Source organism: Arvicanthis niloticus, chromosome 17 (genome assembly GCF_011762505.2).
Source record: "Arvicanthis niloticus isolate mArvNil1 chromosome 17, mArvNil1.pat.X, whole genome shotgun sequence".
NCBI lineage: Eukaryota > Metazoa > Chordata > Mammalia > Rodentia > Muridae > Arvicanthis > Arvicanthis niloticus.
Window position 1 is genome coordinate 33,840,349 of NC_047674.1, and position 15,635 is coordinate 33,855,983.

The window sequence follows — 15,635 nt, forward strand, 5'->3', positions numbered from 1 at the left end:
CAGTTTTACCTCAGCTCCCGTCTCTGCTCTCCAGTAGCCACAAGCATGAGCTGGACCAGCAGGAGGACCAGGCTTGGGCAAGTGATAACCGAATAAGATAAGTCATAAGGAAAGAGGCCTGGCAAAAGGGAGTACTCAGATAATGACAACTTATATGGCTTCCCTGTAACTAGGCCATCCCAGGACAGGATGTAGGGCAGGACAGGATCTCAGCATCTTCAGAAGCCACTGAAACCCTTCTGCAAATCATTCACGGGCTCTTTAAAAGCTAACAGAAAAAACCACTCACTTACTACTTTTTCCAACTTGGATGTTGCATAAATCACTTGACATCTTTGTATTCTGAATGAAGGACGCAACCCTCTCCTACATGTTTTCTGTATGAGACGGAGAGTTGCTGAAGCTTCTGAGGTGTAGAAGCACCATGTTTCCAGCAAGACAAAGAGGGTAGACCAGGAGCTCAGGGAATGCGAGATGCCATGAGCCTGCTGGATTTGAATTATTCACTAAGGACTGAAAGGTTCCGCTTTGTCTCGGCTATTCTACAGATTATCATCTTCTAGCTTGATATGTAGTCAGAAAGGGGAGAAAAGGAGGAGAGAAAAGACAGTTATTATCTCATGAATACTCAAAGGGGCCTGTGAGGATCAATACTGCAATTTCTAGTTTCTCAAAAGAGAAAGATACCATTAAGTGTGCCCAAGGTAAGCTAAGAACCTGACCTAGGTTAGGATCCACCTCAAATCTCACATGGTCCCTTCACTGTGTGTGGAGAAGGAAGGGGAGAAAGGGCAAGAAACCTGGCCTAAGACACTTTCTGCAGCCCCATGTAATTCCTAAAACTATACCTAGTCACTACTAAAACAAACCTCAGGCCTCTCTCTGGGCCTCAACAGCTGCTCCCCCCTCATCCCCTCCCATCCCCCATATGAGGCAGAAAGAAGATCTGAGCTTTCAAGCTAGAGACTAGATTAGGGAGACTATGAATGACTATGTCCCCAAATCTAACAGGTAATCAATACACAATACCTACAATGTCACATACCTGAAGCAGAACAACACCTTAAGGCAAAACTGACCCACCCAAAACATTTTCCGGGACAAATTCTTACCTGGTAGAGCTGCCTTTTTAACTGACTGACTAACTAACTAACTAACTAACTAACTAACTAACTAACTAACTTAATGTGTGTACATGTCAGTGTGCTACAGAGTGCATGAGGAAGTAAAAGATCAACCTGCAGGAGTTGGTCCTCTCCTCACACCATGTGAGACCTGAGGACTGAACTCCGAGTGTCTAATTTGGCAGCAAACGCCTGTACCTGCTGAGCCCCCTCACCAGCCCCAGGTTGAGACTTTTTAAAGAATCCCAGGGCTGGATATAGGTAGCAGTACTGTACTTGGTTTGCATGCATCAGGCTCCAGGTTCCATCCTCAACACCCCAAAAGAAAAAGAGGACCTCTCATCTGCTTTGAGTGTTTGTACAGATCTGTCTTTCCTAGATGCTGACTGATCGGGGAGTCACATGGAATATGGACTCTTCTGTGGGGGGGCTTCTTCAGTGGACCTTTATGGTTTGGTTTTGCTCTGTTTGGTGTGTGTGTGTGTGTGTGTGTGTGTGTGTGTGTGTGTGTGTGTGTGTGTCAACACATGTGTGTGGATTCCAAAGTCTGGTATTAGGTGTATTAGGTGTCTGGTTAGCTTGCTCTCCATGTTACTTACCAAGGCACAATTTTTCACAGGACCAAGAGCTTCCCAATATGGCCACTCTAGCTCGACAGCTTGCCCCTGGGATCCTGTCTCCACGTCCCAAGCACTAGGGTCACAAGCAGCTGCCATGCCTACTCCAGCTCTCACACCTAAAGCGCTTTATCTCTTGAATATCTTCCAAGCCCCCAATTGGGGCTTTGAGGCTCACCCATGCGGTGGCACTGCCGGCTGTTTACCGTGAAGAGTTTTCAGTCTGACTGCACAGCTCTTCCGGGTCACCACATGGTGACGTCGAGCATTTCCTACAACCGAGCCACTGTGCCAGCCCCGATGTTGAACATCTACCTACCCTTCATGCTCTTGCTAGCTGTTCACAGACCATCAAAGGATTGTCCATTTTAAAATTTGTTTCTTTTCTTCTTAGTGAGTTTTGTCAGCTTTTAACTACTGGATACAGGTCTTTTACTAGATACATGTTTCCCAAATGTTTTCCTATGATCTGTGATTTACCTTTTACGCTTATTTAAAAATTTGTCTTTTTTTTTTTCCTAAAAATTTTACTATGGGTTTCCTGAGTCTATAACTCATTTTCAATTTTCCTTTTCCAACTTTGTGGCTGGTCAATATTAATTCTTTCTGCATATTTGATAGAGTTCTCCAGTGAGGCCATCTGGGGCTGGTGTTTCCTTTGCAGGGAGATCTGAGTTATTAGTTCAGCTGAAGAGAGTTGGATGTCTCTTCAGACTGACCTCTGAGGTTACTTCAGTGATTCTTTCTAGAAATCTGTTCCTTTCAACTAAGCTGTTCAGTTGGCTTTCGGATTCCACTTCTGTCTGTGTATCAATCAGAGTGAGTCCTTGTTTTCCTGTCCTGTTAAATACTTTTGTGATGCAACTGTTCGCATCAGGGCCAAGGGGCAGCATACAGAAGCAGAAAACAGCAACGACAATTTGCCCTGTTCTATTGGGGGTGTGTGGGGGGGGAAACTTTGGTTTTCCCTCTCTGGTGTGGTGGTGGTTTTGGTTTTTGTTTGTTTGGGGGCTTTTGTTTTTGTCTTGTTTTGTTTTGGCTTCTTTTGGGATCTGCCTGTGGTATTACTTGAGGCTCAGGGATTATGGGACAGAGAAAATGAAGGGTTTCTGGATCTTCTGAGTCTTATAAGTAACTATTTTCCCCCTCAAGCCGGAATCAGGGTACTACTGCAGTTCAGTATGCACTCCTGGAGTTAGGCTGCCTTGCTGTACAGTACCTTGATGCTATAGGTCAAAATGTCAATAGACAAGGTATGGTGTTTAGGTTTGGGAATTAACTTCAGTCTGTTCCTGAGGAGTTTTGTTTGTTTTATAATTCTCCATCGTATGTTCCAAGCATTCTGCCCTGTTCTAAACCTGTGATCAGTAGGAGGATTATTTATTTTTCCCTTATTGTAACTGTCCCATCTTCATACCAATCAAGCCCACTTGTGACTCGAAGGCCACGCTGCTACACAGAGCCCACGGTGCTACAGATTCCTGTTTACCAGTACACAGGGCTCTCAGAAGCCTCCCCCTCAGTGTATTTCTCATTCAGAAAGCTTCTTCAATTTCTGAGATTAATCAGACCGAGATTTAAAAACAAAAACAAGAACTACCTGCATATTTTTGGAGATTACTTATGAGTCATGATTACTGATGAGTTTATTCAGGATAGATGAACATTCACACAAGAGAAAAAAAAGATTCAGAAACCTCAACACATAGGAGGTAGAGGCAGGAGAATCCAAAGTTCACAGTAATCCTTGGCTACGTAGACAGTTTAAGGATAGCTTGGACTATATGACAGACTACTTAAAAAAAAATAATAATAATAATAATAAGCAGTAGACCACTGACAGGTTTCGAGTTTTAAGTAAGTAACTGATCAACTCTAGAAAGTGATTTCCAAAGCATTCAACAAATGACCCCCTCAGTCCCTGCCGTGAAGGAGCTGCCGGAGGAGGCAGAGGGTCTTTGCAAGCTTTGCAAGTGGGTCTTCCTGTTGGAAGACATTCCAAAGCAAAGCCAGCAAGTCCTCAAAATTGGTAAAATATTAATCTTTTTTAAAAAGTTATCTTACTGGTGGGGGGGGGGGAGCACCTTCTTAGAGGCGAAGGGGAGGGAGGATGGGGTGGGGAGCTCATGGAAGAGGGACCGGAAAGGGGGGACAACTTTTGAAATGTAAATAAATGAAATAATTAATTTAAAAAGTTATCTTACTTTTAATTGGTGAATCAAGGAAATCAACAAACTATACATTAGTGGACACTATGCTTTCTTGGACCGGTGTTTCCCAGAGCCTTCTTCTTCCTTCCTTCTTCTTCCTTCCCTCCTTCCTCATTCTTCCTTCTTCCCTTCCTCTTTCCTTTTTTCTTCCTTCCTCCTTCCCTTTCTCCTCTCCCTTCCTTTCTTCCTCCTTCTTTCCTTCTTCCTTCTTCCCTTTTTTCCTTCCTTCTTCCCTCTTCCTTCCTCCTTCTTCTCTTCCTCTTTTCTTCCTCCTTCCTCCTTTCTCCTCCCTCCTCTGTCCCTTGCTCCTCTCCTTCTGCCTGCACAGCCCTGGCCTCCAGGCTCTTCCCTCATTCATGCCCTGTGTCCTCTTGTCCATCCTCTATCCCTTCCCATTGTCTTCTCCTGGACCATTTTACCCCTGTTTGTTTATGCTTTATTTTTAAAACTAAAACAGTCACAAATAGAAACTTAAATATTGTTAAATCCAGATGAGATCTGGTTTCTACTACTCTCAAGTCCTGTGTGGGATGTTAACTTTTCATGAGCTTTCAAAGAAGCTCATGAAAGCCACTGTTCAAGGTTCTGGGGAGATATAACAACACAGGCACCTTTGCATTTATATTCAGGTGCCTGCAGAGCCTTTATCATGCTAATCGGTGGGCACTGGGAGGGGGGGTATGACAGACCCAAAGTAAAAATTCCTACAGAAAGATGACTTATAATTCTGTCTAGCCATGTGACTTTACTAATGCTAGTGTCAAGGAAAGACAGATCAATGAACACTGAAAGCAGATTAGGAGTCTCGAGGTGAGAACAAAGGCTGACTGCAAACAGGCATGGATATCTTCCTAAAATTATGAAAAATATTACAAAACTGGACATTGGTATCTCAATAAAATTGGATGTGGGATGAGATAAGCCTTCATTTTTATTAATTTTTAGCATACAGAAATAATGGAATTTATTACCTAATAAAAAATACAAGTTGTTAGGTCTAAAGATCTTAGCTAGTAGTAATTTCCATGTGTGTGGCAACCGGAAATTAGAAAACATCATGCAGGGAAAAGTAGGAAAAGTTTGTCAGGGACTGTGTCTCAAGGTCTCCAGCATTCCGTATCCTGTGCTTTGCACCCAACTTTAACCACAAAGGAACCAAATTCTATCAGCTTGCCAGCAAATGGCAGGCTATGTGTAAGGAAGCAGAGTGAGTTAGAAGTAGCTCAAGAACACAGGAGTGAGCACCTGCTGAGATCAGGTGAGACTCACCCAGACAAGAACTCAGCACCGCACCAATGAGAAAACAGAGAGAGGTACGCCAGAGTTCAGCGGCTTTCTCCTTTTTCTATCTGCTTCATCAAGAACCCCAAGCCTATAAGACAGAGTGCTGCTATATCAAGGGTAGTCCTTGGTTAATCCTCTCTGGAAACACCCTCACATTCTCACCAAAGGTGTGTCTCACTCATGGCCTAGGTATGTATTAATCTAATCGAGTTCCCCATAGAAAACAAAAATCTCCGTTGGCTTTCTCAAGTATCTGCAGCAGTAACAAGACCAGATGATACATTCTTCAAGAGCCCGTGATGTCTCAGAATCAGGAGAGCATGTAGTCAGGGAAAGAGGTCACAAGTCAAAACTGGAAGAGTTGGAGCAGTTGTGAGTCATGAGGAGAGTGGGGCAGATACAGAACTCTGGACAGACAGACTTCTCTGGAGAAGTGAAACTATGGACATAAAGCTTTGGAAGCCCCTCCCCTTCACGTCCAGGCTTTGTCCACTGTCCTTGCACACTGGCTGAGCCATTTTGGTAACCTTTACACTTTATCTCCATTTATTTTTTGTTGTGCAGCTATTTACTCCAAATTTAAACATTCCTTCCTCCCTAGATTGAGGAGGAAGCTTAGAAGATGCAGGAAGTGAGCAAAACTTAGAAAAAGCAGAAAGCTCCTTGATCTTCCATGATGTGCAAGCTCCCCCTTCCCCAGTTTTATATAAGCAGTAAGCAGTTGCTGGGGAGAGGCTGCTGCTGGAAGCTGCCAGTAGGTCAGTCCTGAGTCATCACCTTGCTGGCTGCAATGGCTCTGAGGTGATGAAGCCACCTTTGAGTCACCCCTGCTCCTACGGGAGCTTGAATAAACTCACTAAGCTAACAGAGTGAAGTCACTGCTTTGGTCCGTCTTCAATGCCCCATCTGAGTGAACAGACATCAGTTCACGTCTCCCAGAAAAATTCACAACAGTTTTCTAAACTTATTGTTATAGATCTCCCAACATTAAAAACAAATGTAAGCCAAATAGAAATAAAATTGGGCCTAGAGAGATGGCTCAATGGTCAAGAGCACTGACTGCTCTTACTGAGTTTGGTCCCCAGCACCCACATGCTGGCTCACAGCCATCATAAGCCAAGTTCTAGGGGCTCCAATACACTCTTCTGACCCCTGCAGGCACCAGGCACCAGGCACAGACGATGTACACTTACGTAAAACATCTATACATATAAAATAAATCCTAAAAACTTTAAAAAAGAAATATAATGAGAAACTTAATCACAACATCAAAACTGCCAGGTTTTTCATTTGTTTGTTTGGTTTGGGTTTCCCCCCTTCAAGACAGGGCTTTCCTGTATGGTCCTGGCTGTCCTAGAACTCACTCTATAGACCAGGATGGCTTGGAACTCAGTGATCTGCCTACCTCTGCCTCCCAAGTGCTGGGATTAAAGGTGTGCACCACCACTACCGCCCTGTAGTGGGAGGTATTAGAAAAGATGCGTCTGGCTGGCCAGAGTTCCCACACTAATGCCGCCTGGCCCCATCTGGGTGTCCTCATCTCAGTAGGCTCTCTGGCTGGGCCAGAGCTCCAGAGCTCCCCTTGCTGCCACTCTAGCCCCAAACCACGATCTCCACCCTGTCTGTGGTCAGCCATCACACCCATTACCCAGTAAATCAAAACTCTTAAAGCTTATAGTTAACCAAACAGATTTAGATATCAGCAAATACTCAAATCCCAAAATAGCCACACAATTTAGACATGCTATCCCAATTTTCCTAACCTTTAGATTTCATATCTACCTATGTTACTTAAAGCCACTCGGGTCCAGTTCTACTGCCATTTTCTGCCGCCTTTCTCTCCCTCATGTGTCTACCTGCTAAAAATGCCATAGTTTTATGCAAGAAATTTTGTGGTCCATGACCTCAGGACTAAGAGGTTCTCAGGGGAGGGGCCAGGCTTCACAAGCAAAGAAACATATATGATGCAAATCATCTCAGTATTATCATTAAATAATTTTTCAGTAATTTCATCAAAGCTAAGTTACCAAGTCATACCTGTGGATGGCTATAACCATAAAAGGAAAATTCCCCTCTCCTAAAACTAAGGCCCTCTGCTGGGCTCAAAGGTCCAGGAAGTCAGCTATTTGTTCAATCCCCAGAGGCTGCAAGACAAGCAGCTGACCCACACCCTAGACATCTGGCAGCTGTTAACCAGAGAAAACAGTTCATTTCTCAATACTGCCCTTAACCAAAATTCTTTTCCCTCTTCTCTGTCCTCAGCTACCGCTACTCTACTTTTCCACACCCCACAATCCTGCCACCACCACCCCATCACCCCACAGCCCCTCTCTGCTCAAAAGCCCTGCACACTCTCACTCTGGCCACAGTGCCTCTAGGACTTGCACCTTGATTATAGTTGTAGCCAGACCTTCCAGCAAACTTCTCAGGCAAAATAAAGCCTTGCTTTATTTTCTTGCTACTGAGGTTGGCCTAAAGCTTCTTTCTCTTTTTTACTTATCAATTTATTTACTTTAAATTTTTCATAATTCTTAGACCCACAGCCTCCACTTTCTTCTGTCATACCTAAGTGATACCATAAACATAGCTAGATATTTAAATTTGATCTTTCTCTTTCTTTTTTCTGTGTGTGTGTGTGTGTGTGTGTGTGTGTGTGTGTGTGTGTGTGTGTGAAGGGGGTGTGTTTTGTTTTGTTTTGTTATTTCAAACAAGGTTTCTCCGAGAAGCCTTGGCTGTCCCGGAACTCACTTTATAGACCAACCTGGCCTTGTACTCAGAGATACACCCCTGCCTCCCTGGTGCTGGGATTAAAGGCATCTGCTACCACTGCCTGGCAATAAATTTGATCTTTTTCAAAGAACCAACGTCCTCTTTGCTGCTTTTACTGTGTCTTCTCTCATCTATGTCTACTCTTATCTTTCTTTTTTCTTTGTATTTGCTCTGCCCTGTCTTCCCCGTTACATACTACTGAACATCTGTGAACTGACTTGGGGCCTTTTTTGTTTGAAGCTGCATGTTGCCTTCAAGATTGCTCTGATACTGTGTCTCCATTTTTACTTAGCTCAGCTGTCCTCTCATCTCTGTTACAATTTCTATTTTGATGCACAGATAATACAGAGGAAATGTTATTTTAAAGATATATGACATTTTGTAGAAATCTTGTTACTGATTTAAACTTGATTTGAACAAAAGTTAACCTGTAAGATTTCAATTCCTTAAAATTACTACATATCTTAGCATGGTGACACATATCTTTAATCCCAGCACATGGGAGGCAGAACTCTTGAGTTTGATTGGGGAGCCTTGTTTACAAATCAAGTTCCAGGACAGCCAGGGCTGTCACACAGAGAAATCCTGTCTCAGTAAGACCCCACCCCCCACAATATAGTCTATCTCTGTGGGTGTGTACATGAGTGAAGTTAAATCAGCACTTCCTATTTCTCCATTGTTTCTCGAGTTCACTCTACACTCATAGAGGTTGTTGCTGGTTATGTACACACTTAGGAGTATGTCTTCCTAATAATTATCCCTTTCATCCTTATGTGACATTTCTTGATCTCTATAAATATTACTTGCCTCGGTAAGTCTATCTAATCTAACCCTGAGAGTTATTCCAATCTTATGGTTTATCTCATGCACTTTCAATGTGTCTGTTTTTTCTTCTCCCTTTTTCTTTCAGACAGCGTCGCATGTAGCCTACGGTGGTCTCCAACTTGCTGTATCACTGAGCTAGGCCATTCTTCCATCTCCTGATCACTGGAATTACAGACGTGTACCACCACACCCGGCTTACGCAGTGTTAGGGATCTATGAACGCTAGGCAGGTAATCTGCCAGCTGAGCTACATCACCAGGCCCTCTGTATTTTTACATTTTTCTAAATAGGTATTTTTATATATGAGCGTGTGTATGTGTGTGTGAGTATGTGTTCATGTGAATATGCCATAGTTGGCATGAAGAAGTCAGAGGAAATTTGTCTTTCCAATATTTGGGTCCCAAAAACTGGACTCAGGCTGGGTGCCAGGTGTCTTTACCACCTGAGCCATCTCACCAGTCCAGTCTGTCTTTATTCTTAAAGTCTATCCCTTGTAAATGGTATATAGTCAGGCCTTGCTGTTTATCAGTTATAGTAATCTCTGTCACAATTAGAACGTTTAGCTAATATTTAATGTAGCCAAAAGACATGCTGATTTGATGTCTATACCTTTACCAATTTTCAGTGTATCTTCTCTGAAGTGCTGGTAGGGGGTGAGTTCTTTGTTAGTTACTTTGGGGATGATGGCTTGGTTCTTAAGATTTGGCTTCACTTTGTTGTCCAGGAGGGTTTTTAGCTCATGGGCTCCAGACATCCTCCTGCCTCAGATGTCCAAGCACCTAGACTTTATACACACAGTGCTATGCTCGGCTCTCTCCTGATTTCTTATTTACTGTGCTCTCCTTCCTGACCTCCTCTGGTCATTTAGATATTTTAGAATTCTATTTGTATTTACTCACTGGCTTCACATTATCTTCTTTTTTTTTTTTTCTTGAGTTGAAATCTGCATCCTTAACATTATCGCACTTTGTAAAATAGAATCCTTCCACTCAGAGGGAGTTCATTTGATTTCTTATTCTCTATTAGTCTATATCCACATTATATCCATCATTAACTCTGTAAGAAGGTATAATTTGTGCTTTTAACAATTATAAGTATTTAAAAGATAAGAGCAATAAGTGACACGTTAAATTTATTTTGATATTTCTTATGTTCTTCAGTTATCTCAACATATGTTTAAATCTATACGAACAGATTAATCAGCAAAGCACAGCACTGGGCCGTCACCCAGCACAGATGCATATAATATGCATAAAAACTGGCCCTATCATTTCTCTTAAGATCACCATGTGGTACCCTTTGTCATGAATGTGACTATAAGCAAAACATAAATCCAGGCATTGGAACTGAATGGCAACTATCAGCTAAAAGGGAAATTGCTTAAAACACAAACCAGTATATAATACCACATATACTTAACCTAGGTTTTTTTGGGGGGAGATTACAGTTTAAAATGAAAGCGCTATGTATTGACCTTTCTTTTCAAAATTACTACAGTATATAAAAATCCCTTCAATTAAAAAGAAAAAAAAAAAAAAAGGCCAGGGCCTTTCAGGTGAACACTGAGTCATTGGTTACATCACTTCTAGTGATGTCGACAGATTATAAGACAAAATGGCAGTCTAGAGGAAGTAGACAGATCATAAAAGTGCCATGAGGAACCATTTGAATGAGATTATTGATAAATTTGATGACATAAATCTAAAAGAGTCAGGGATTTTTTACAGAATAATCTCAAACTATGTATGTTGTCCAAGGCTAGCCACTGCTCCTAGCCTCTTCCTCAAGTCTTTCTTCAATGTTTCAATATTTTCCCTATAGAGGTCCTTCGCTTCTTTGCCTAAGTACATTCCAAAGTATTTATTGGTTTATCTTATTTTCTAAGTACTTTGAATGGGGCTGCTTTCTTAATTTCTTTCTTGGTGGATTTGATATGGGTACATAGGAAAGCTACTGATCTCTGTAAGTTAACTTTGTATCCAGCCAACTTTGCTGAAAGTGTTTGCCAGATCTGAGAGTCTCCTGGTGGAGTCCTTAGGGTCTCCTATGTGTACACTCATGACACTTCCCAATATTGTACTCTGACATCTTCCTTTCGAATCTGTAGCCTTTTTATTTACTTCCCTCATCTTATTGCTCTAGCTAAGAACTCCAATACTATACTAAGGGGAGTGGAGAAGCAAGCATCCTTGACTTGTTCCTGATTTTAGTGGAAATCGAGTTTTCTCCTATTCACTGTAACACTGACTATAGGGTATCATGTGTAGCCTTTACTATGATGAAGTATGTCCCTTCAATCTGAGCTTCCTCAGGGAAATCCCTTCCTCATGGAGGGATGCTTGATTTTGTCAAAATATTCTCTGTGCTTATTTAGACATTCTGTCTTTCCCTGGAGACATTTATGTAATTCATTCCATTTACTGATTTACACATATTGGACCATCTCACATGTCTGGAACAAAGCCAACTCTATCATGGTGAATGGTCTTTTTGATATTTTTCTTGAAATTTTTTGTGTCTATACTCAACAGGGAAATAGGTCCCCAATTTTCTTTTGTGTTGTGTGTTTACTTGGTTTGGATGTCAGTATAATGCAGTTTCATAAACAGATGGGTGGTACTCCTTCCCTTTCTAGTCTATGGAATCCTTTTAGAAGCACTGGTAATGGTCTTCATTAAAAGTCAGATAATTTACCATAAACTCATCTGGGCCTGTGTTTTAATCAGGACTGTCTGTCTGTCAGTCTATCTATCTATCTATCTATCTATCTACTTATCTACCTACCTACCTATTATCTACCTATCTACCTACTTATCAACCTATCTACCTATCTCCTATCTACTTATTTACCTAACTACCTACTTATCTACCCCTCTATCATCTACTTATCTACCTATCTATCATCTATCTATCTACCTATCATCTATCTATCTATCTATCTATCCATCTATCATCTATCTGTGCAGCCTGTTTATGAGGTGGGACGGGACATGGGTCATTCTTGGCCATTGCCTCCCTCTTTCTCTCAGTGTGAATGTGCATGCCCACCCTCTTCTTGATGAACTTGACCACAGACTTGCCCTTGAATACCTTGAACAACTTCATGGTGCACCAGTGGTAGGGCATGATGCTGCAAACCTCCTGGATCATGTCCCTCAGGAACTTGGTGTGCTGGGTGAGGTGCCTGTGGGCCTTGGCTGTGCCTTGTTACCTTGTGGCTCTTGTTGGGGGATAATACAGGGCCTTGGCTGCTCTTCTCCACTGGCAGCCTCAACAGGAAGCAGTCAGGACATTTTAAATTACTATTTTAATCTGACTGCTTATTATACATCTTTAAAAATTGTTTCTCTTGTGTTGGTTAATTTTGGTAGGTCATCTGCATCTAGAAATGCATTCATTTCTTTAAATTGTGCAACTTAGTAAAGTAGATGTTTAAACATGTCACCCAGTAACTCTTATAACTTCATTAGTATCTGTGGTAATGACTCCCTTGCTGTAATTATTTTTTATTAATTTAGCTATTCTCTTTTGTCCTATTATCATTTCTGCTGCTGTGGTAAAATACGCTGCCTAAAAGCACCTCGAGAGAAAAGATTTATTTTGCCTCACAGTTCCATGGTGCAGTCCATCAGAGCAGAAAAATGAACCCACTCATACTCAGTTTAATTTTTCCATCTTCCGTAGTACAGGACCTCCTGTCTACAGAACGGGCGCTGCTCACTGTGGGCTGGGTCTTTGTGCATCAATGAACTCAATTAAGATGATGCCCCATAGCCATGCCAACACAGTGTAAGTAATCCCTCATTAAGACGATCTTCTCAGGTGACTCAAGGTTGTGCTCAGTTGATAAACCAAAACTAATCAACTAAGGGTTTGATCTTGTTTTCGTTTCATTGACCAACTGTGTATTTTGCCAGTTCCTTACACTGTTTTATTTCCATTTCATTAATTTCTATCCTGATTTTCCTGATTTCTGTCTACTGACAGGTCAGGCTTGTTCCTCTTCCCCTCCCCAAGGGGCCTAAAGTGTACCAGTAAGTTATTTATTTGGCACCTCTCTTGTTTCTTGATGTGCACACTCAGAGCTATTGGACTGCCTTTCCTATATCCCATAGGTCTGGGTGCATTGTCTTATAATTTTCAATTTGTTGTAAATAAAAATGTATTCTCTTCTTGGATTTCCCTAGGACCCATTCATCATTCTATAGGGATGTGTTTAATCGCATGTGTTTGTGTTCACGCAAGTGTTTCTCTGTCTGTTAATTTGTTTTATTATTACATTGTGATCAGATAGGATACAGATTATTTTAGAGCCAGGCATAGAAGCTCATCTTTATTCCCAGCACTTGTGAGACAGAGGCAAGTAGATCTTTGTGGGTTTGAGGCCAGGCTCAGTGAGTTCCAGAATAGCTAGAGCTACACAGTGAGACTTTGTCTTGAAAAAGAAAAAAACTGGGGGCTGGGGGGGCTGTTTTAATTTCCTTGTATTTGTTGAGACTTTATGTTCTTATGTGTGACCGATTTTGGATAATGCTTTATGGTTGCTGAGAAAATGAGTATTCTCATTGTTTGGGTATAAAGTCCTGTAGATGTCTGTTAAGTCCATTCAATCATAAGTGTCACTTAATTCAGATATTTCTTTACTGACTCTTAGTTATGACAGCTTGCCAGTCTGTAATCATAGGTTATTAAAAGTGCCCACTAGTATTATGCTGAGGGTTAACATGGCCTTCTATATTTGATTTTCTAAAGACTTCTTGCATCTAGGTTGAAATTTCTTTCTCTAACGATGGGAATGTTTCTATTAGGTTCTTTTGAAAATACTTTCTCTGCTTTTAGAACCATATTCTTCTAATCTTTCTATGCCATTGCCTATAGAGTTCATCTTTCCACGCAGGTGTTTATGTCTTAGAATTTCCACTTGGACGTTCTCACTATTCTGTCTGCCACTTTGATGGATATTTCCAATTATTCCCTATGTCAACCGCAGATGTTCCATCTTCTCATTGACCCATTCTCTTGGTGAGATTTTTCAAGAGGTTTTATTTGACTTACTGTTATCTAAGGGTAATCATCCTTCTTTTATCCTTCAAGGAAAAAAAAGGAAATAGAATATTTGGAAAATTACAAAATCTGTAAGAACTAAGCATTTAAAACGACGTACAGAACACCTCAAACACTCATTCATTCACATTCAGTGAACTTCACTCTGTCCTGGCCACTGAGATGTGAGGTGGAAGTTAGACTGCCTTCCAGACTCTTGGAGTATTGTTAGGAGAAACAACAGAAAGCTCCAGCAAAAAAATTCACCAATTATTCTGAGAAAAGAGACAAGAAAGTTACCTCAAGAGATGACCTGGGTTTTGAGCAGTTATGAACTGGGCTTGAAGAGTGGTCATTTGTTGGTTGAATAACTTTGTTTCTGTAGGAGTCACAGAACAGAGGAAATGGAAAGGTTTTCCTCAACAGGAAGCACCATGAGCAATAATTATGATCTTAAAGGGACAGTACAGGAAGTGTAGACAGTGGGAGACTAGACCTTGAAGAGAATGGATCTTAGAAAGGGAAGAGTGGCTGGTGGTTCACCCAACACTCTCTTGGCAGCCTCGCCTGCAGATGCTATGAAAGAATCAAATTTCACATCTAAGCATCTTCTGCAGAAAGACGTGGCCTTGTGAGGCTGGCCAGTGAAAAGCAAGCTGCAAGTTAACTGAAGATTGTCAAGCAAATACCTCTTTCCAGATGTACACTGTTGGCTGGCTCTGTCCCTTCCCTTCCCCCTTCTTTTCTTCCATCCTTTCTTACACATCTGGAACTCCATCACCATACTGCAAATCTGAGTGTCTTAGTTAGGGTTTTACTGCTGTGAACAGACACCATGACCAAGGCAACTCTTATAAGGACAACATTTAATTGGGGCTGGCTCACAGGTTCAGAGATTTAGTCCAGTATCATCAAAGGAGCATGACAGCATCCAGGCAGGCATGGTGCAGGCAGAGCTGAGAGTTCTACATCTTCATCTGAAGACTGCTAGTGGAAGACTGACTTCCAGGCAGCTAGGATGAGGGTCTTAAGCCCACACCCACAGTGACACACCTACTCCAACAAGGCCATACCTCCAAATAGTGCCACTCCCTGGGCCAAGCATACTCAAACCACGACACTGAGGGAAGGCAAGTTTGTCCCAAAGACCAACAAAGGCAAAGTAGAACTGAAGTAAGCCCACAGTGACCTTTGACCTCCTAAGAACATAAGCATGCTCACTAACGCTCCATTTTGTGTGGGCTTTTAGTTACTAGACTAAAATTGTCTCCAGGACTGATGAGGGGGGTCTTAAAGTTTATTTTTTTTAGAATGAACCTTATTCAGTTAGTGTAAATAGATTGCAGAGGGGATGCAAAGGGGATTGTCAGAGGCTTATGACACGGCTCAAGGCAAGAAGCTGGATGAGAGTAAGAAAGGCAGAATCCAGACACTTAAATAAGATAGGGTAGAGGGGCTGAGAAGCAACCTGAGCGACAGTGGGAAGGTAAGCGCAGATACAGTGATGAATTGAGACATTCAGTTTCTTACAGAGTTCATTTCAACAAGCTATGGGGACATCCGCACAAATACAAGCAAAAAGATGGCTGACTCCTGATCTGGAGGCCAGGAATGAGTGAGGTGAGCTACCGATTTCCAAGTGGCTGTTACATGAAGATAGAGTCAAACAGTTCCTGTGGAGAAAGTCGCCAAAGAAAATCTGAAGGGAAAAGAAGTGAGGTCCAGCAAATCTAAGACAGAAGGAGACAGCTTCCAGAGAGCAA

At 41.9% G+C, this 15,635-nt stretch overlaps 1 protein-coding gene across 12 annotated transcripts in view; it reads right to left on the reverse strand.

Moving 5' to 3' along the window:
- The window catches only part of Dst (dystonin), a 385,515-nt gene that overhangs the window by 361,251 nt on the left and 8,629 nt on the right, over nucleotides 1-15,635 (reverse strand). The gene's annotated exons all lie outside the window — the stretch shown is intronic.